General features: G+C 38.6%; 1 protein-coding gene across 6 annotated transcripts in view; it reads right to left on the bottom strand.

Annotated features, from left to right (window-relative positions):
* The window catches only part of DYRK1A (dual specificity tyrosine phosphorylation regulated kinase 1A), a 211644-nt gene extending 202035 nt beyond the window's left edge, over positions 1–9609 (bottom strand). For 5 of the 6 annotated variants that reach the window (XM_072614973.1, XM_072614976.1, XM_072614971.1 and 2 more), the window contains exon 1: positions 9474–9603. The gene's annotated coding sequence lies outside the window, so the exon portion shown is untranslated. Of the gene's footprint in view, positions 1–9473 lie in introns of all 6 variants that reach the window. The other variant, XM_072614980.1, reaches the window with a different exon arrangement.
* Between the last annotated feature and the right edge of the window lie 11148 nt (positions 9610–20757).

The raw sequence follows: 20757 nt of genomic DNA, 5'->3' as shown, positions 1-20757 counted from the left end.
TGATGGTGCGAAGTACAGGGGAACTTGCAGACTTGAGGCCTGTGAAGTTTGGATTCAGTCAAAAGACAGCACTTGAGGAACTAGAGAGCAACATGTGACCAGTCTCCCACCTCTATGCTAGTATATACAAAACATCTAAAGAACCAAAGAAAGTCCTTTAGTACATGAGGCAGATTGTCTATAAAAGTTTTATTCAAAGATATTTAAAAGGTCATGAGTAAGAAGGCTCTGACTTCACTTACACACAACTAGTAAATAGCAGAGCTAAAATTCACAGGTATCCTGCCTATAAAGTTCACAATACCTTTCAAAATCTGATTGCATAAATACCCATGAAATCATCACAAGTATCCATCAACTATAACATGTAATAACAAAATCCAAGCCCAATATTTAGGGTTACCAGAGTCTTGTATTTTAAAAAAAAAAAAAGAGTTTTTTTGGATTTTTCTTCCAAAAATGGTTCTGCATACAAAATCCAACTAAGAACACATAAGAACATAGAATTGCCCCCAGAAAGTGAAAATGAAAATAACTAAAAATATGTATAAACAGTACTTCACAAAAGCCTTTCCTACCAATAATCTCATGAAACAGCTAACATAAGGATTTACTGTCTCCATTTTATAAATAATGCAACTTAAGCTCAGTCAAGCTAAGTGACTGATTGGCCCAACATCAGTCAATGAGTAGCAGAGACAGAATGGATAGCCAGATCTGCCTACAGGTCTAATGCTATACCATAACCTATACCTATAAAATATGATTAAGTCTCAAATGAAAAATGTTATCTTTTGCCAAATAATTTTATTTCCTAAAAATGGAAATTCTAAGAACTACAATATTTATATACAGACCTTCATTTTTACTTCATAGAAAAAGTTTTTAAATAAAAGTTTTAAAATAGATATTACTTTTCACCAATATTCTTCCAGATATACTATATGACTTTAAATCCTGAAAAATAAAAATTAAAAATTACAGACTTCCAAAAGGACAATGGAAAAAAGTCCCCATCCCCTAACTAGGCTATAGCATGTCTTCATTTCCAACAACTTGCAATAAAAGGAGCAAAAGGGATATCATCTAGAAAAAAAATACAATCAGAAAAGGAGGGACATTTGTCATGTAACAAAGTGAGGGAAAGACAGATAAATATTGCTGTTATCCCACAGAATATTGAAAGAATGATTCTAAGAAACTTCTGACACAATGTATAGATTTATGTGACAACATGGACAACTGCACAGGATGAAAAGACATGACAAGCTGTGTTCAAAAAAAGAATGTATTCACATCCGTGAGATCATCAATCCACCAGATTTACTTTGTAATTTCATTAGTAGTTTAATACTGAGGGGAAGAGCTAACATTATTTGCAAGTTTTCAAGAAATGGTATAAAATCTAAAATAAAAAGCAAATTTAGAAATTAAATTTTGCACTTAAATAGCTTAAAGAATTTTATTGTTATGGGTATCTCTCCCCTCTAGTTGACATAAATATCAACTTCTTTAAATCTCAGTATAGTCTTCCAGGGATACCATCACTGAAAGACTCATAACCACAACACTTTCCACTGCTCTATTTGCTTACTCCTTACTCTGTTTCATACTCTGAACAGCGACACTAGATATTGGCAATAAAATCTAGGGATAAAGCTGCTTCTTCAAACTCAGCTAGACGGATCCTGAGAAAGTGTCACAAGACCGTCACCATACATACTTAGGATGGGCTTCACCAGGTTTTGCAACACTGATGGTCTTCAAAAATCCAGTTACCTACACATCAACATGAGGAAGTTCTAAACTTAACTGTAATCTCCAGAAATAAAAATAAAAGGACTACCAATTTTTCTGCACTACTTAAATGGTTAATTTGTAGAAAATATATAACAGAATCTGGATTGCCTCAAGCATAAGACTGTAAATTATAAAGTGTTACAGAATCTCTAGTCAAATCTCAATTGTTCAGCAACAGATTACCCAAGCAAGACCTTGTTCCTACTTTCTCCTGCTGTGTCTTCTGGCCATTTCTCTTCTTTTTATACAAGCCTAGAACAAGGAGGTAAAATTTAAATCCATCTATTCTGAAAGACAAGTACACTGATAAGAGGTTTTGAATATAATTCCCCAGAACTGGGGAGATTAACTGTGGATTTCAATTAGACATGCCATCACAGTCTTTCATAGCACAAAGGAGAACTGATAATAACTTTGGCAACCCATTAAATGTCTCCTTTCAAATGCAAACACGTTCCACCTAATATTGCTCTATTAACTTAATCCTTATTACTGTTAAATTTGGTTAATATTCTGTAAACACACAAAGGTACTGCCAGCTAAACCAAATCCAAAATCGTAGAGAGTTATATGGTACTCAATACCACCCAACTGTTAGATTACTTGCAAAAGTAATGACTAAAGAGACATTTTGTATCCAGAATTTTCTTCCAAAACATTTTAAAGTTTGCCAAAGTCTGTCACTAAAAACATGGCAAATCAATTTCTCTGTTTAAATCTTTTTACATATATGAACAATGTAATACCTGTGCCATTAATTCAAAGTAAAGATGTCATTATAATTAAGCATTTTAACATCAGATGAAGGAGAACGGAGAGAGAGGACAGAGCATTAGTTTGTAGTTAAAATCAGTCAATAAGCACTTATGTAAAAAAGCACTTCTGAGGTGCCAGGCACTATGCTAAGCATGGAGGCTACAAAGAAATGCCCACAGCAGTCCCTGCCCTCCAGGAGCTTATACTCCAACGAAGTAGACAACAAGCAAAAAAACATGTACAAATGAGCTATACAAAGGATAAATGGGAAAATTAACAGAGGGAAGGCACTAAAATTAAGAGAAATTAGGAAGGGCTCCCTGTAGAAGATGGGATTTTTTTGGACTACATAACTTCAAGCTCTAAATCTATTATCACGAAATCTAGAGTTTGGCTAGCCTTCCACTGAAACATCCATTTTCAGCTATTACAATCAGACATCAAGCAGACCAGTTTAAGACAGTAAACATAGCCATATTTTTAACCAAAAGTTACAAATCAATAAGCCAACACCAGTCTTGGCCTTAAATTTACAACAAAAAAGATTGGTAAGACCCAATTCCTATCCTCAGTAACTACTCAGCAATTTCATAGGGCCATGAGAATGAAAAAATCCAGCTCATCAATTCCCCCAGCATGTATGGATTTCACCTCTTTTTGATCCAATTCACTATCACCAAAAGAAGAATTTTTTTTCTTTATTTTTTCTAGGTAACTCCATTTTTCACCAGCAACTCTAACATCAAGCTCATCACCAGGATGACTGACTCCGTTGTGGATACTCAACTTTCTCAACTCAGCTGCCTCTGCCCTTGGAATAGAGAGCTGGAGAGAAGAGCAATAAACTCCTCCTGAAGTCTTCATTTACAGAGGGCTCAGAACTTTTAGAACTTTACAGGTAACTCCATTTTCTATGAGCAGTTCTGCTAGGTTTTGACTTCACAGAACATCACGCCCTCATGCCAAAGCACCTCCTGCCAGGTATCACCTCATGTTCCCCCGCATTTTTAGCTTCTTTCTGTGTACTGTCTTCCCCCATTAGACAGTGAGTTCCTTGAGAGCACTGTCTTTCTTTTTCTTATTTAATGTTCACTGAATTTACGTGAATTTTTATTTCTAATAATAAATACGGAATAAGATGACAGCTAAACTAAACAGGAGACATCAATAGTAAATGACAAAATTTTAAAACTATACTTAGGCATACATTAGATACATGAGTTTGCTTTGTCCCAGAAAGCAAAATTTTGTTTCCCATACTAAAATGAATGTCTAAATAGTAGTTCAGACTTAGAAAGCTGCCAATCTACTGCATCTACAAATGAAAAAAAAAGTATTAAGTTCTATATTGGCAATTAATTCTCATACCAGAGTTATAGGTCACTTGTAGTTTACTTAATGGTACTAAAGTTAACAGCAATTGGCAAGATGATAACAGATCATTTGGGTCATTTCCCATATTCAGTTAAGTTGATTTTCCAATGAATAACTTCAGATAGTGACTTTGAAAACTCCAAAAAATTAGTTAGAAAGCTAAGAAAAAATCTTTATCTTAAAAATAGTTCTTCAAGTCAAAAGTATATGAAGACCGTGTATTTTATTAAACTGACAAATGTGCTTAGAAATTTCAACTGCCCAACTTAAAAACCTGTATCCCCCAAACTCACTCATACTTCAACTTAAAAATGGTACAAACTAGTGTTTCATCCTTACAATCAATTTTTGTCATTTTCCTTCACCTAAATGTAATAGTGTTGCCACAAGGCAGTATTAAGGTGAGAAAAATCTTCTTTTAAAAAGGGAATAAGGAAAAACTTTAGAGTACAATAAATCAATTTAATATTTATAGAATTAAATGATGCCCAAAACTCAAAACTGTTTCAATTCAAAAGTTTATCAGAGATAGCATTAACTCTAAACAACCATAATTACTATAGCAATTAAAAGGTATGGCAAATACATAGGTATCTGATATGATAATGAACATACAAGTACTCTGAATGGAAGGGCCATGAAGAAACACAGGTACTGATAAACAAACTCAGGGACAAAGAAAGTTGTAACTTGCCCAGAGTCATCCAAAACTAGTGATCTTTCAACTACTCCACCCCAACTAGATGATATTCTTAAACTTTTTAAGAAAAATCAAATAATCCACTGACAACTGACAAAAATAACAATCATTTAATATGTAATTTTAATATATGTTAATACATCACTTTTCAATGACAATGTTTAAGAGATAGTCCAATTATTTCAAGTAATGAACTTGTACCTCTTAGTTTAAGAGGTACATACTGATACTCTAAATTAATGTGGAGAGAGAAATCAGTTAAAAGAAAATGAGTGGCTTTCCTACTCATTAGGGTTTAATCAGCAGGATTCCAAGTTCATGCTTGAGATCACTGACAGGAAAATATGGGAGTGGAGAGACATTTCGGTGAGGGCCTTTTTCTTTAGGAAACAATTAGAAATCAGTTTTAATTGCAGTTTCATTCCACCAGGGAAACAAATAAAAAGCATATGAATGGGATATATAATGTGATGAGAAATTTTTTTAAGTTTATCAATGAATTATTTCTAAGTTCTCTCCTTACAATTTTATTAGTAGAATGTTTTTGTATACCAAGTTTCTATACAATGAAATGTCTAAAATCTTCAAGTGACATTCAAGTTAATATGGAACAACAAGGAAAACAGGTCAATGTGAGTTTTCTTTTATGCACCAAGCAGATGATAAAGGCTTTTTTTTAAAAGTAATGTTCATAATAAATTATCATGAGGTTTGCTTTCATATGCAAAGCATGAACTTACTCTCCCTATTCCAACCCAAAGAATTTTGAAGCCTTATCTCAATTAAGTACATTGACAGAATTAAAAAATAGCATTCTAGAAAGCTGCTATTTGATTTGAATTTCCAAACAAAACAATGACCAACACTAGTTTTATCCTTGAACCATTTCTAAGTTGAAGTATGAGTGAATGTGGGGGATACAGGTGAAATAGCAAAATGGTATGTTAAGTCTCTGTAACCAACAATGAACTATCAACTAATTCCAACAAAATGTGTTTGTATGACTAGACTGGAAACTTGTTAAGAACAAGAATCATGATCTGTAAGTCTCATCCCCACAATGCCTTTCACAGCAGGTGTCTAATAAGTAAATGATGATTTAAAAAACTATGCCTTAAAATGTCAGTATTCTATGAAACTTTCATAGACAAAGTCACAGAATTGTACAAATGGAAAGGCCTTCCAGAAGTTATGTGCTCCATCCTAGACAACTAAGCTTGGGTATCTGCTCTTTACAAAATACAATTCCCTTTATTCTTGCAGTCACAGAAGGCTGGCCCAGTCTTCCTAACTGCACACTGCAAGCTTATTCCCACAGTAGCATCCAAGTTACTCACACACTAATTATTGTTATAATTATCTAAAATATTTTGATATGGTTTTGTTTTTGGACAGCAAAGGTCATTCATGTGTATTTTTAGGCTGACTCAAAATGTCTAACCTTACTCAGATGAAACCAGATGAATTAAGATGTTCTGACCATTAGATTTAATTCTGACAGTCGAGTGCTAGATGTCATACTATATACATGAGTTTCATTGGTCTTTTGCTGTGTTTTTAATTCTGTGGCTTTAAGAATGGATGTCACTCCAAGAAAACATGCAAAAGATGTAGGTGCAAAGGGCACGCTTCAATAACAGTTCAAAGATACTGCAGCAGCTTCTGGTGTGGGAAAGACATGTGACAAGATCCATCAAGCTAACAATCAAGCAATATCAGCTACAGTGAAGCACAAAAAAGAAAGTGCAGCCAAAAATAAAAATACAACCAAGAACTGAAAAACTGTTGCTGTCAAACAGCCTAATTATTCTCAGAAAACAAAAACTTTCAGAGAGACCTGTCTAAAAGGGCTGTTACAAATTTCCCTACAGTAAAAAGCAGGCTTCTTATCATTGGAAGAACAGTGAGAAGACCAGTTTTGAAAAGAGAAAAAAAAACTGATCATGAAGGGGGAAAAAAGGTTGTGGTAGGCAAAACAATACAAAAACTGAGGTATTCATTAATAAATGGAAAGTAATTCTTACTGCTGAAATCCATTTTTTCTATCACAGCTAAACCAACTCTTAATAGAAGAAATTCAAGTGAGCCTGGGTAAGATCCGGGCAATTAGATCACAATCTGGAAAACATCCACCCACAAAAAGTCTTTTTGGAGATTTTTAACTTCCAATGGGTCTGAAAGTCTTGGCCCTATTCTATATTCTATAATTCTATAAAGAATTATAAACACTAATATAGTGATATACTGAGAAGCGGAATTGTTCTGGAATTACAAACATCTTAAATGTAGCTGTAATACTATCAACGTAACTTTGTACCATGTTACATAGTCACTAATGGTTAAGAACTTTATTTAATAGAAAAAAGTAATAAACAAATGTCATGGCCTGGCAACTGGCCTGACTTAAGCCCCATTAAAAATCTATGGGATGTAATCAAGGTCAGACTTGGAAAAACAGACTGTTCAGTAAAGGTACACTTAATATCAAATGTGATTAAGTGTGAATTAAAGTATGTGTCAAAATCTTGTGAACTCAGTCGCAAATCATGTAAAACAAATAAGAGCAGCAAAAAAGTAGATTACATATTAAAATTTTTAAAGATGTAAAAAGTTGTAACATATATGCTGTGTCAAATATATTTTCTATTTTAATTTTTCTAGTTAATTTACAAATCAATATAAGTACATATGAAACTGTCATAACCTATTTTCACATGGATATCTATGTAGGATGCAATATAGACCCAAGTCACTGAAAACTTTCTGGTAAGAAAGTTTTTGTCTTGAGTACATCTAGAGTGTCGTTATAAAAACGACTGTATTCCAACATCAAATCTTTTTTTAAAAATTGGTTAGTTTGAATAGTTCAGAATCATTATGTATTTTAAAACTTTATCTATAACTAAGTCCCATAATTACTGTATTTGACACTATCCACACACTACACATAAAAATTATATGAATCTTATGCTACACAGAAATCTGTTGTCTACCTAGAATCAACATTCTTTATATCTGTTAAACCAAAGAACAGAAAAGAAATGTAGAAGTATGTAAAAGCAAAAACTTCCTTACATTAAAAAATATCCTTATGCCAATATATTTAATCATTTTAATTATGCAAATTACGAAATGGTACACAGATAAAGGCAAGGTACTTTAAAGGAATAAACCAAACTTATGTTTATCAAAATTCATTTTATATTCATCAACCACACAGGGTAGATCCCCAGGACCAACTTTTGTGAAACCATGGATACTCAGGATAGCCAGGAATAGATGAATGGAGATCTGCATTACTGAAGTCCCAAAAGATGAGATCACAGATCTATATGAATAGTTATCAATAGTCAAATAAGGTCTACAGCTAATCAGAATACTTGTTGAACTGTTATTCCACATAGAACAAATAGAGGAGAAAAGCTAAGAACTGCATTAAGAGTTTTCAGTGAATGAAGTACATAGTTTTCAAATACAAAAATACTTCTAACAGATTTCTTTAAAATAAATTTGGACAAAATGGCACCAGATCATCTCAGCCTTCACTTTCCAATTCAACAAACGATAGAGCCAATTACAAGCTAACAGCACTACTTCCCCTTAGTCATAAAGCTGTAATGACATGTAAATGGCTACACTATTCATTATTACTTATAATCAGCTGCTTATGTATCAAATGAACTCTTTTGCAGAATCAGGAGTGTTCTTTAATATTGTTAGTGTAAAGTCAATTTTTAAGGTATATCTATTTTCTGATGAGTAAGGCAAGAATCAAGCAAGTCTGGCACCAGAGAATTCTGATGATCAAGGAAAGAATAAAGTGGAACCTCAAGTTGGCTAAGAGATAGACACCTACTACGGTGCTATTTATAACTATGGAATTTGAATGGAGACACTGACCTTTTCTTTTCTGTATATGAAATATATTCACTGACTTTGGGGGTAAAATGCTGAATTCCAAACAGGCTCCGGGTTTATGTCCATAAATTTAAAAGCCACATCTGAAAACTTTTGTGGGTCCATTATGATAAACATGTTCTCTGTCATCCAATTCTCCAGTTGCTAAACAGGTATTTAAGTTGCCACCTCAAAAGGCCAAGTTTGCTTTAACTTCAGGGAATTTAGAGTACCACAGACTACCTGACTTTAAAAGCCCAAACAGATTAAAAGATTAAGATTATTATTTTTTTAAAATCATCTCCTCCACCACCTGCCCTTGTTTCCATCCTCTCACTGCAGCCTACCTACCCATGTTTGCGGATTCATTTTAACAAGGAAAAGGGTCCACTGCTGAATAATTCCTGACTTCTCTGCACAGCTGAAGCAGCTTTCCCTTGCACGGACCCAGCACTTTCTCCAACCCCAAGGATATAAAAAGAAGCCAGCCCTGTATGGCCACAAAAGGGGAGCACGGGGGGCACCAAGGGCTCCTCTCTCTGCTACCTGCCATCCCCATCCGCAGGAGTCGGGGTCCTTCCTCCTAACTTCCACTCACCCCACACTCCACTTCGCTAAAAGGAGCCGTTTCCGACTGCACCTCGCAGAGGCCTGCACCCGCAGCTCCTCCCCAGGCCGGCTCCACGAGGGGGGGATTCCGCCGGCAGGACCGGGACCAGGGACACTTCTTTCTAAAATGGCAGGTTTCCTCCCCAACGTATACATGCACACCTATGTAATTATTATACACGCACACGCGGCCTCCCTCTCCCTTCGCCCTGTATGTCACTGCAAGTCCTAGCTGGGGAGCCCGGCCTAGGACGGGGGGAAGGAAGGCTTCAGTGCCCGGGAGAGGCCTGCGGCCGGGGCCGGGGGCAGAGAGGGGAGGGAGGCTCCGGACACTCACCGAGACGACGGCGGCCGATGTCGGCTCCTGCTCCCCGGCTTCCCGCAGTTACGGTCCCATCCGAGGGCCTCGGGCTCCAGCACCGCCCCGGCCGCCTCTCTCCGCCCCCGGCACTTCCCGGCTCCACTCACCGGCCACTGCGTCTCAGGCTCCAGAGACCAGCAAGGCGACAACCCCCCTCCCCGGCAAATACCGCAGTCCCCGGCCTCGGAGGATCAGTCAGGCGGCGGGGCGAGGCCGAGCTAGGCCGGGCGAGGCCGGGCGCGGCGGGGAGGGCGGCGGTGGCGGCGGCCTCTCCCCGGCGGCCGCGGCCCGGGGTCCCTCAGTCTCCGCGGCTCCCGGCTCCTTTCCGAGTAAGATTTTGTAAATCTCACAAAATGGCGCGCGCTCCAAACCTGCGCAATGAGAAGCGCCGGGGCCGGGGCGGCGGCGGCGGCGGCGGCGGCGGCGGCTTATCCGCCAGAAAAGTCCTAGCCGCCCGCCCCCCGAGAGATCCTCCTAGCACGGACACACACGCACACGCACACACACACGCACACACACGCGCGCACACACTCACATTCACACTAGTTCTCCTCTCTCCCCTTCTCTCACAGACACTCACCCACACTCACTCTCACGCTCACACACACTCGCACTCTCACACACACACTCGCACTCTCACACACTCACACACTCACACACACACCGGTCTCTCCCGCAGCAGCGGCGGCGGCGGCAGCAGCAGCAGGAACAGTAGTAGCAGGAACAGCAGCGCCCGTGGCACCCGCACCCCCAGCTCGAGGTGTCCGCTCCCCGCGCCGGCCTGGGCCTGATCCACCGCAGCCACCGCAGCAGCCTCCCGGATTCCCCCGCCGCAGTTGCCGCTACCGCCCCCACCTCACTCCCAGGGAGCTTTTTATTATTATTCGGGCGGGAAGCGAAAGGGTTTAAAAAAAAACCCTACCAACAAAATGGCGACTGACCGACCCGGTCGCTATGGCAACTGTCAATCAAACAGCAAAACCCCGGCTGACGTGCTGACGTCCTCCTCCTACCCCACTTCCCCAAACCGGCGGGCGGGGCCTGTCGCCGGGGTAACGGCGAATTCCGTTCCCTCCTTTTCCTGGCTGCCTCCCTTCCCCCCACCAACCACCCAACCCCCTTCGGTCACGTGAAGGATAAATTCGGCGCTGTTTTGCTGCCAAGTGTCAGAGGAGGGCGCGTGATTCACTCTGGGGAGGGGGCAGAAGGAAGGAAGGAGAAGAAGGGAAGGATGACTAGAGGTGTGATGGGGTGGGGAAAGCAGAGAAGGAGGGAGGAGGGAGCGGATCCCATTTTTGTATTTCTAAGTGCTGCATTTGTAGAGGGAGAAAGAGATTCTGGCTCCACGCGCGCGCAGACACGCGCACACACACGCACACACGCACACACACACACACACACACACACACACACACATCTAACACACATTCCCAAACCCCGCCCCAAACGAGGCTGGCCACCAGAAATCTGGAGAGCTGCCACCCACCGGACTAGAGTCTGGCGTCCTCCCCATAATGCACAGCAGCTTCGGGGAGGGCCCCACTGCAGGCACTGGGAGGCGGGGGTGGAGACGGGGAAGACTAGCTGAGCCTCCGGAGTCCGGTGCCCCGTGCCCCGTGCCCCTCCCTGGCGGCCCCGCCCGCCGCACTCACCTCCGAGAAGAGAAGCCATCCCCCGGGCCGGCCCTGGGCGCCCTAACCAAGAAGCGGGGCCGGGAGACCCGCGTTGGAGCCCGGAGTTCTGCAGTCTTCACGTGGAAGTGTCACGCCGACAGCAGCCTGAGGACCGGCGTCCAGGACGGGAAACCCCGTCCCCCAGAAGGGGGGCACGGGGGAACCCTGGGTTTTTTTCCTTTCTCGTCCACTTACCTGAGTATTTCGTGTGCCCCACTTGGTGAAAGCGAGCTGTCCCGGTATGCTTTTTTAAAGGCATATGACCCAGGAAGGGATGAAAGTCTCAACCTGGAGCTGGGCTCATAATTGGTGCCTTCTGCATAGTCAGATCTGAATAAAGCAAGCCAAGAATGCCCTTGCTTCTGACCACCCAGATTAATTCACTGACACAGTGTGTGTGTGTGTGTGTGTGTGTGTGTGTGTGTGTGTGTGTGTGTGTGTGTGTGTGTGTGTGTGTGTGTGTGTGTGTGTGTGTGTGTGTGTGTGTGTGTGTGTGTGTGTGTGTGTGGTGTGTGTTCGCAAGAGAAAACCTATCCCTCTCAGCGAGTCTACTTGCGGTTAAAATATCCACGGATACACTTACCTTTTCTTTAGCCAGCCATAGGATACAATTGTTTCAAAGCAAAGACATTTAAAAGTCACATGCCGAGTTACGATTTCAAGGTACAAAATATAGATACAGTATCATTGGGGAGAATGGACACGCGCACACACACACACACACAAGGGGAACGTGTAGAAGGTAACTTGAACCTCTCATGCTGCAGGACCATGAATTTCTCCTGTTGGCATGATTCAACAAGCATTTATTGAGCTCTTACTGTGTACCAGGCACTATGCTAAGCACTGGGGATACAAAGAAAGGTCAAAGACAGTCCCTGCTGTCAAGGAACTAAAGACAGTCTAATGGGGAAGACAAACAAGATGCAGACAAGAGAAACTGGAGATAATCCACAGAGATAAGACATTAACATTAAAGGGGATTGGAAAGGCCTTTTGCAGAAGATGGGATTTTGCCTGAGATTTGATGGAAGCCAGGGATGTTGGGCAGCAATAAGTAAAAAGAGTTCCACTCATGGGGGACAGCCAGTGAAAATGTGCAGTCAGGAGATGGAGTTCCAGCAACAGCAAAGTGTATCACAGAGTGCATGAAGGGATGTAAAGAGTAAAAGGACTGGAAAAGGAAGAATGAGCAGGTTATGGAGGGCTTTAAAAAGCCAGAGGATTTTGTAACTTGTTCCAGGAGACAAAAGGGAGTTAGTGTAGTTGATTGAATGGGGAGGGGATAGGATGATATGGACAAACTTGCTCTTTAGGAATATTAATTGGTTCTGGAAGATGGAGTCTTACTGCTTCTCTCACTGGACTTGTCACTCTCACCTCCTCTTGGTGGATTCTTGGTGGCCACCAACCGGTCATCTCAGCTGAAATTATCTTACCAGCTAACAAAAGCCAAGTTGAATACCTCCAGGTCTCTTTTCGAAACCTATGTATAAGTGGAGATCTCAACCTTCCATTAGCTAATCACTCTCTAACCTATCTGATTTAATATGCAAAAGAATTTGATCAGAAAAATGGTAAGCTAAGAAGGCAAGCCTTTCCACTCACTCCACTCCTGCCTTTACTGTCCACAGCTATCGGCTGTATTTTGATTGACTGAAAAATTTTGCTGTCTCCCTACATAAATGATTGCTGTGGTTGTTGTTATTAAGGCACTCAGTTGTGATGCCACAGACCATAGCACAACAGGCTCTTCTGTCTCCTAAAATCTATTCAAACTCATGTTCATTATTTCTATGATACTATCTACCTATCTCATTCTCTGTCATTCCCTTCTCTTTTTTTTGTCTTCAATCTTTCCCAACATCATGGTCTTTTCCAATGAGTCCCATCTTCTCATTGTGACCAAAGTATTTAAGCTTTAGCTTTTGTATTTGACCTTCCAATGAATAGGTTGAATTAATTTCTTTAAGTATTGACTGATTTGATCTCCTTGCTGTCCAAGGAACTTTCAAAAAGTGTATTCCAGCACCAAAATTCTAAAGTGTCAATTCTGTAGCACTCAGCTTTTCTTTTACTCCAGTTATCATAACCATACATTGCTAGTGGAAAAGCCATAGCTTTGACTACATGAACTTTTTTACTGGCAAGGTGATGTCTCTGCTTTTTAATATGGTGTCCAAATTTGCCATAACTTCCCTTCCAAGAAGCAAGTGTCTTTTAGTTTTATGGCTGCAGTCACCATCTGCAGTGATCTTTGAACTCAAGTGTATAAATTCTGACACTGCTTTCATTTCTTCTCCCTTTGTCAGAAATTGATGGGACCAGTTGTCAAGATCTTAGAATATTTGATGTTAAGGTTTAAACAAGCTTTTTACACTCTCTTCTTTCACTCTCATCAAGAAGCTTCTTAATTCTTCTTCACTTTCTGCCATCAGAGTGGCATCTGCATATCTGAGGCAGTCGATATTTTTTCTAGCAATCTTAATTCTGGCTTTTGATTCGTCCAACCTGGCATTTCTTATGATGTACTCTGCAAATAAGTTAAATAAGATAACATGAGTGTTAAAAATGATTGGATTCTAGGTATCAAAAAACTCTCCCTTTAGCCTTAGACCAAACTTTCTCATCTTTTCTTAGCCTTGAGCTTCCTTTTTAGATGTATATAATTAATTCAAGCAGGAAATGTCACTCAAGTATCTTTGCCAAGAAAACCCCACAAAAAAATAGGACATTACTAAAATGATCGAACAACAAATTAATTCAATATGTTAGGTTCAAAGCTATCCCGCTGGTCTGGTGACTCCCTCTGAACTTTCTTTTTGTCATCTTCTGTGCATTTTTTTTAATGCACCAAATGACTCCTTTTAAAAAAAATTTTTGGTGCTATCTATTATTACTGTCTCCAATCTTCATCCCAATCTTTCCCCCAATTTTTTAAAACTCTCCTTTGTAACAAATTAACATAGTCAGATAAAACAAATTCTAACATTTTCCATGTCCAGAAATGTATATCTTATTCTGTGACTTGAATCCATCACCTGTCAGTTGGTGGGTAACATAGTTCATCATTAGTTCTCAGAAATCATAGTTGGTAATTATATTTCTAATCCATATGATTAGTCAACTTTGAAAAAGTTTCAAGTCTACAAAAATTTATTAAGATTAATTTAGAAGTATAGTTATGAAATATCTAAATGTCTCACCACTGTATCCCAGTTAGAAAGCAAAAACTTTAACTGATTGGCAAGTTGGGATTCCAGGACTGAAGAGGAAAAGGTCACTCTCTGATGTATGACTTCCAGAGCTGTCCCACATCCTTATGGCATGAACAACAGGAGACAAGGACAGGGTCAACCACAGGTATTTATGAAAAATAAAATTAGATGAATCATCCTAATCATTCAGACAGATGTCACTGTCAATAGCCATCACTCCACATGTCTAGGGAAGACTGTCACCTTCCCCTTATTTTCCCCTTCTCCCTTCCCCTCTTCCTCTGGAGAAAGTCGCAATGACTCCCATTATAGGAAAAAAAAATAACATTCTATGGTCCTGATCTCAAGGAGTTTCCTCTTCCCAATCTAGAAAGAAATGCAATTCCCAGCAACTGTGAAGCTAGCCCAAGACTTGCCAAAGAGCTATCAGACATTGATCAAAGTTCTTCAGTCTTTCAAAGTTGCTTGTCTTTATAGTATTGTTATTATTAGAGAAAGATAGGTAACACAGTGGTCACCCTATGGTCCAATATTGGACCTGGAATCAGAAAATCCTGAATCCAAATCTAGCCTCAAACAAATATTAGCTGTATGACCCTATGCAAATCACTTAATCTCAATTTTCTCATCTGTAAAATGGGAGTATTGATAGCACCTACTTCTCAGGGTTGTTGTTATCTCATTTGATTTGGTCAGAATATCAAATGAGATAGTATTTGTGAAATCCTTTGCAAACCTTAAAGTGCTATATAAATTCTACCTATTATTGTTATATAAATTTTTCTTCTTATTCTGCTTCCTTCACTCTCCCTCAGATCATATGAGTTTTCCTATATTTCTTCAAATCCGTCTTTTTCATTTTTTATGGAACAAAAACATTTTATTATGTTCATATACCATAATTTGTTTAAACATTCCTAAATTGATAGGTACCCCCTTAGTTGCTAGTTGTTTGCTACAACAAAAATTGCTGTTATATTTTTATGTACTATAATAATAATAATAGCTAACATTTTTATAACACTGTGTGCCAGGCACTATGCTAAGCACTTTACAATTATTAAACCCTCACAACAACCCTATGAAGTAAGTGCTACCCATTTTACAGATGAGGAAACTGAGGTGAAAAGGGGTTAAGTGACTTGAGGTAGCAAACATCTGAAGCTGGATTTGAATCCAAGTCTTCCTGAGTCCAGGCCTTATACCATTGTGGTACCTAACTGCCTCTAGAAAACTGGTCCTATGCACGAGTCCTTTTCCTCTTTCTTTGACCTCTTTGGTGTATATGACTTGTAGTTGTATTTCTGGGTCAAACAGTATTCATAATTTAGTGACATTGTGGAGTATAGGTCTAAATTGTTTTCTAGTATGACTGCATCAATATTGCAAGAACATTAGTATTCCTGTTCTTCCAAATCTCCAGGAACTTTCCTTTTATGCTTTTTATTTTCATCTCTGCCAATCTTTTGGGTATGATAACCTCAGAGTTGTTTGAATCTGCATTTCTTCTATTTTTGGTGACAGAGCATTTTTTCATATGATTATGGATAGCTGCGATTTAATCCCTCAAAAACTGCATGTTCAGTTGTTTGACTACTGAGGAATGGCTCATGTTCTTAGATATATCTTGAGTATCAGATCATTGTAAGAAATTTTCCCCCTCATTTACTAATTTCCTTCCAATTTTAACCTCATTTAGTTTCTGAAAAAAGTTTTTTTTTCAATTTTATGTGATCACATTGCCTTTTCTTTATATCTTATGGTCATTTCTATCATGTGTATAGTCAAGAAGTCTTACCCTATCCAAAGAAGCAAGAGGTGTCTCCTTCCTTGTTCTTGTAATTTATTGATGGTTTAACTTTTGCTGTTGTTGTTATCGAAGTCATTTATTCATTTAGCACATACAGTGTAAGACCTTAGTCAAAACCTAATTTCAAACCTGAACCAGCCCATGACTCCATATATTACTTGCCTACCTTGATCCTATCTAGCTACTTTCACCTTCCTTTGCCTCTCAATCCCCTACTTTTCAGCTCCCTTTTACATGTTGGCTATGTGTGGTCTACGTATTAGGCACTATGCTAAACTCTACAGGTATTATTTCATTTGTTCCTCACAATAGCCCTGTGAAGTAAGTGCTATTATTATTCCCATTTTACACTTGAAGACACTGAGGAATGACTTGCTCATATTAGCTAATGAAGCTTAAATAGCTTGTCACGTAGCTAGTAAATGTCTGAGGTCATATTTCAACTCAGGTCTTCTGGCTCCAGGCCCAGTGTTCTAATGTGCTACCTAACTGCCTTGAAGGAAAGACTCTCTTTCTTTTTTGTTTGTGATTGTATTCTCAGTGCTTAGCATAGTACCTAGTATATGGTAAGTGTTTAATAAATGCTTTAATCTATGTATATAATTTCTGCCAGACTACTTTCCATATTTCCTAGTAGGTTTGACAAATAGTAAATCTGTAAACCAGTAGTTATTGTCTTTGGATTTATTGAGCACTGTAATGTTTTGCTATATTCCTAAATTATAGTAAAATAATAATATAATAATTAAGTAAATAATAAAGAGTAAATAATAGTAATACAATAAATAAATAATAGTAAGTAATTATAATAAACCTAAATTGTTCCACTGATCAACTTTTCTATTTTTTAAACAATACCAAATAGTTTAACGATTCCTGGTTTGTAATATAGTTTAAGATATAGTATTCAAAACCTTCTTCCTTACAACTTTTAAAAAAAAGTTTTTTTATTTCCCTTAAGATTCTTGACCTTTTGTTTCTCCACATTAATTTTGTTGTAGTTTTTTTCCTCTACAATGTGACCTGTTCATAGTTTGATTGGTATAGCTTTGAATAAGTAAATCAACTTAGTTAGCATTGTCATTTTTATTATATTGGTGTAGTCTAACTATAAACAAATAATATGTTTCTAATTATTTAGATATGTCTTTATTTCCATAAAGAGCATTATGTTCAGTTAGTTCCAGTGGAGTCTTGGTAGGTGGACTCTCAAACAGTTTATACATTCTTTAATTACTTAAAATTTCAAGTGGAATTTCAAGATAACTATGTGAAACTACTACTTAGTTCAGTTTCTGTTTAGCATTGGTAGCAACAAGTTCATTTCCAGATGCAGCATGTCTGCCAGATGAATTCTTCTACTGGGCTGGGATCCCAAAGTCACCTCCAAAGATTGCTTCTTGTTACTCAGGGCATCAATTGACTGTAGAACCCAGATTCTGAAATACTAGAACTTGGCAATCTAGTTTGAGGGCAGGAGAGGGGTAGGAAGAGGAGGGGAAAGGAGAAGCGAAGGAGACGGTAGGAGAGGAGAGGAGAGGAGAGGACCAAGACCTGCTTCTCAAGGCCATTTAGCCTCAGCTATAATCTCTCACTGGATGCCATGATCAAGTCAATCTCAAAGGTTACTTGAGTTCCTCAAAAGAGTCCATAGCTAAAGCTGACAAGCCTTTTTGAATGTCACCATAGGTAATCAAACAACCTCGTACTCAACACATTGCAAACTAGAAACAATTAAAAAATATCTATGCTTGCTCCAGTTTCTCCAAGGTTCTTCTGTTTCCCATTTTGATAACCATCCTGGAAACAGGCTCCCAGACTCTCCATGGAGAGTTGCATCTACCAAGCAGTCTGATGGGGTGTGCACATAAAAGCAAGCTCTTCCTACTGAATTTTATTGGAAATACCACAGAAAGTTGATGACTTATGTAGATTTATTTTATATCCTGCTGCTTTGCCCAAGTTATTAATTATTTTAATTAAATTTTATTTGAATCTCTAGAGTTCTCTAAGTAAACAATTGTGTCATGTGCAAACAGCTATAATTTTGTTTCTTTGCTATGCTTATTCCCTGAATTTCTTTTTCTTGACGTTGCTATAGCTAACATTTCTAGTATCTAATCAAGTAATAGTGATAATTGAACATCCTTATTTACTTTCTTTTTTAACTAAACCTGCTTTTCCTGTGATCAGGGATGCTAAGATCTCCATTTGTATTGCCTTATATATTGGTGTTAACTAGAAATCACAACTCCACAAGATGTCGATAGTAACTTGTTTTATTATTAGAGAAAGGCACATGCATGTAGGAACTCCTTGTACCAAGGATGCATCCCCACAGACACAAAAAGAGGAGGTCACATGAGAGGAGTGAAGAGCAATCCCTCCCAAATGGGACTGGCATGGGACCAAGAGGGAGCAGGAGGACTTGGGAACATTGGACCAGGAAGGGAGGAGTTTCTGCTTACATGAAAGGGTCCCAGCTGCACAGTTTATCAATCTGGGTTAGGCTGGTTGGAGCCAGGATTGTAGCTGACTCAACTTCAAGGGCACTAAGAGTTCAATAGAGTTCAGGTGCAAAAGATCACTATTATGTTAGTTGAGGGTGGAGGGGTCCATCTCTGGAAAATAGGGCAACTCCGATGATATAATGATATATTTAGAGAATCCCAGAGAATCAAGTAAAAAACTACTTGAAATAATAAATAACTTTGGCAAAATTGCAGGTTACAAAATAAATCCAGATAAATCATCTACATTTCTATATATTACTAACAAAGCCCAACAGCAAGGGATAGAAAGAGAAATCCCATTTAAAGCTACACTAGATACAATAAAATATCTGAGAGTCTACCTGCCAAAACAAACCCAGGGACTATATGAACACAATTACAAAACAGTTTTCCCACAAATAGTCAGATCTAAGTAAGTAGAAAAGTATCATTTGCTCTTGGGTAGGCTGAGCTAATATAATAAAAATGACAATCCTACATCAACTAATTTACCTATTCAGTGCCAATTATTATCAAACTACCAGATAATTATTTTCTAGAGCTAGAGAAAATAATATCAAAATTCATCTGGAAGAACAAATGGTCCAGAATATCAAGGGAACTAATGAAAAGAAATGTTAAGGAAGGTGGCCTAGCCCTACCAGATCTCAAATTGTATTATAAAGCAGCAATCATCAAAACCACTTGATACTGGCTAAGAAACAGATGGGTAGACCAGTGGAATAGGCTAGGTACTCAAGACACAGCAGTCAATGAATATAGCAATCTACTGTTTGATAAACCCAAGGACCCCAGCTTCTACGATAAGAACTCAGTTTGACAAAAATTGCTGGGAAAACTGGATAACAGTGTAGTGGAAACTGGGCATAGACCAATGTCTGACACTATACACAAGAATAAAGTCCACATGGATACATGATCTAAGTATAAAGACTGATACTATAAACAAATCAGGGGAGCAAGGAATAGTGTATTTATCAGGTTCATGGAGAACAGAAAAATTTTTGACCAAACAAGAGATAGAGAACATTATGAAGTGCAAAATGGATGATTTTGATTACATTAAACTGAAAAGTTTTTGCACAACCAAACCCAAGGCAACCAAGATTAGGAGGGAAGCAGAAAACTGGGAAAGAATTTTTGCAACTAGTGACTGTGATAAAGGCCTCATTTCTAAAATATATAGAGAACTGAGTCAAATGTACAAGAATACAAGTCATTCCCTAATTGATAAATTGTCAAAGGATATGAACAGGGAATTTTCAGAGGAAGAAATTGAAGCTATGTATAGTCATATGAAAAAATGCTCTAAATCACTATTGATTAGAGAGATGTAAATCAAAATAACTCTGAGGTACCACATCACACCTATCAGATTGGCTAACATGACAAAACAGGAAGATGATAAATGTTGGAGAAGATGTGAGAGAGTTGGAACACTAATTTATTGTTGGTGGAGCTATGAGCTGATACAACCATTCTGGAGAGCAATTGGAACTATGCCCAAAGGGCTACAAAAATGTGCATACCCTTTGACCCAGCAATATCACTTCTAGGACTGTATCCCCAAGAGATCACAAAAATGGGAAAGGGTCCCACATGTACAAAAATATTTATAGCAACTCTCTTTGTGATGACCAAGAACTGGAAATCAAGGGAATGCTCATTAATTGGGGAATGGCTGAACAAGTTGTGGCATATGAATGTAATGCAATACTATTGTGCTATAAGAAATGATGAACAGGAAGACTTCAGAGAGGCCTGGAAAGACTATAAGAACTGATGCTGAGTGAAAAGAGCAGAACCTGGAGAACTTTGTACACAGCAACAACCACAGTGTGTGAGGAATTTTTCTGGTAGACTTAGTTCTTCATAACAATGCAAGGACCTAAAAAATTCCCAGTGAATTCTTGTGGCAAAATCTCTTCCACATCCAGAGAAAGAACTATGGAATTGGATCACAGAATGAAGCAGATCATTTTCTTTTGCATTACGTTTTGTTTTGTTTTGTTTTCATGGTTTCTACCATTCGTTCTAGTTCTTCTA

This window comes from Notamacropus eugenii, chromosome 5 (assembly GCF_028372415.1).
Source record: "Notamacropus eugenii isolate mMacEug1 chromosome 5, mMacEug1.pri_v2, whole genome shotgun sequence".
In the NCBI taxonomy this organism is placed as follows: Eukaryota; Metazoa; Chordata; class Mammalia; order Diprotodontia; family Macropodidae; genus Notamacropus; species Notamacropus eugenii.
The sequence above is the reverse complement of the archived record's forward strand: the minus strand, read 5'-3'. Positions and strand labels throughout refer to the sequence as shown.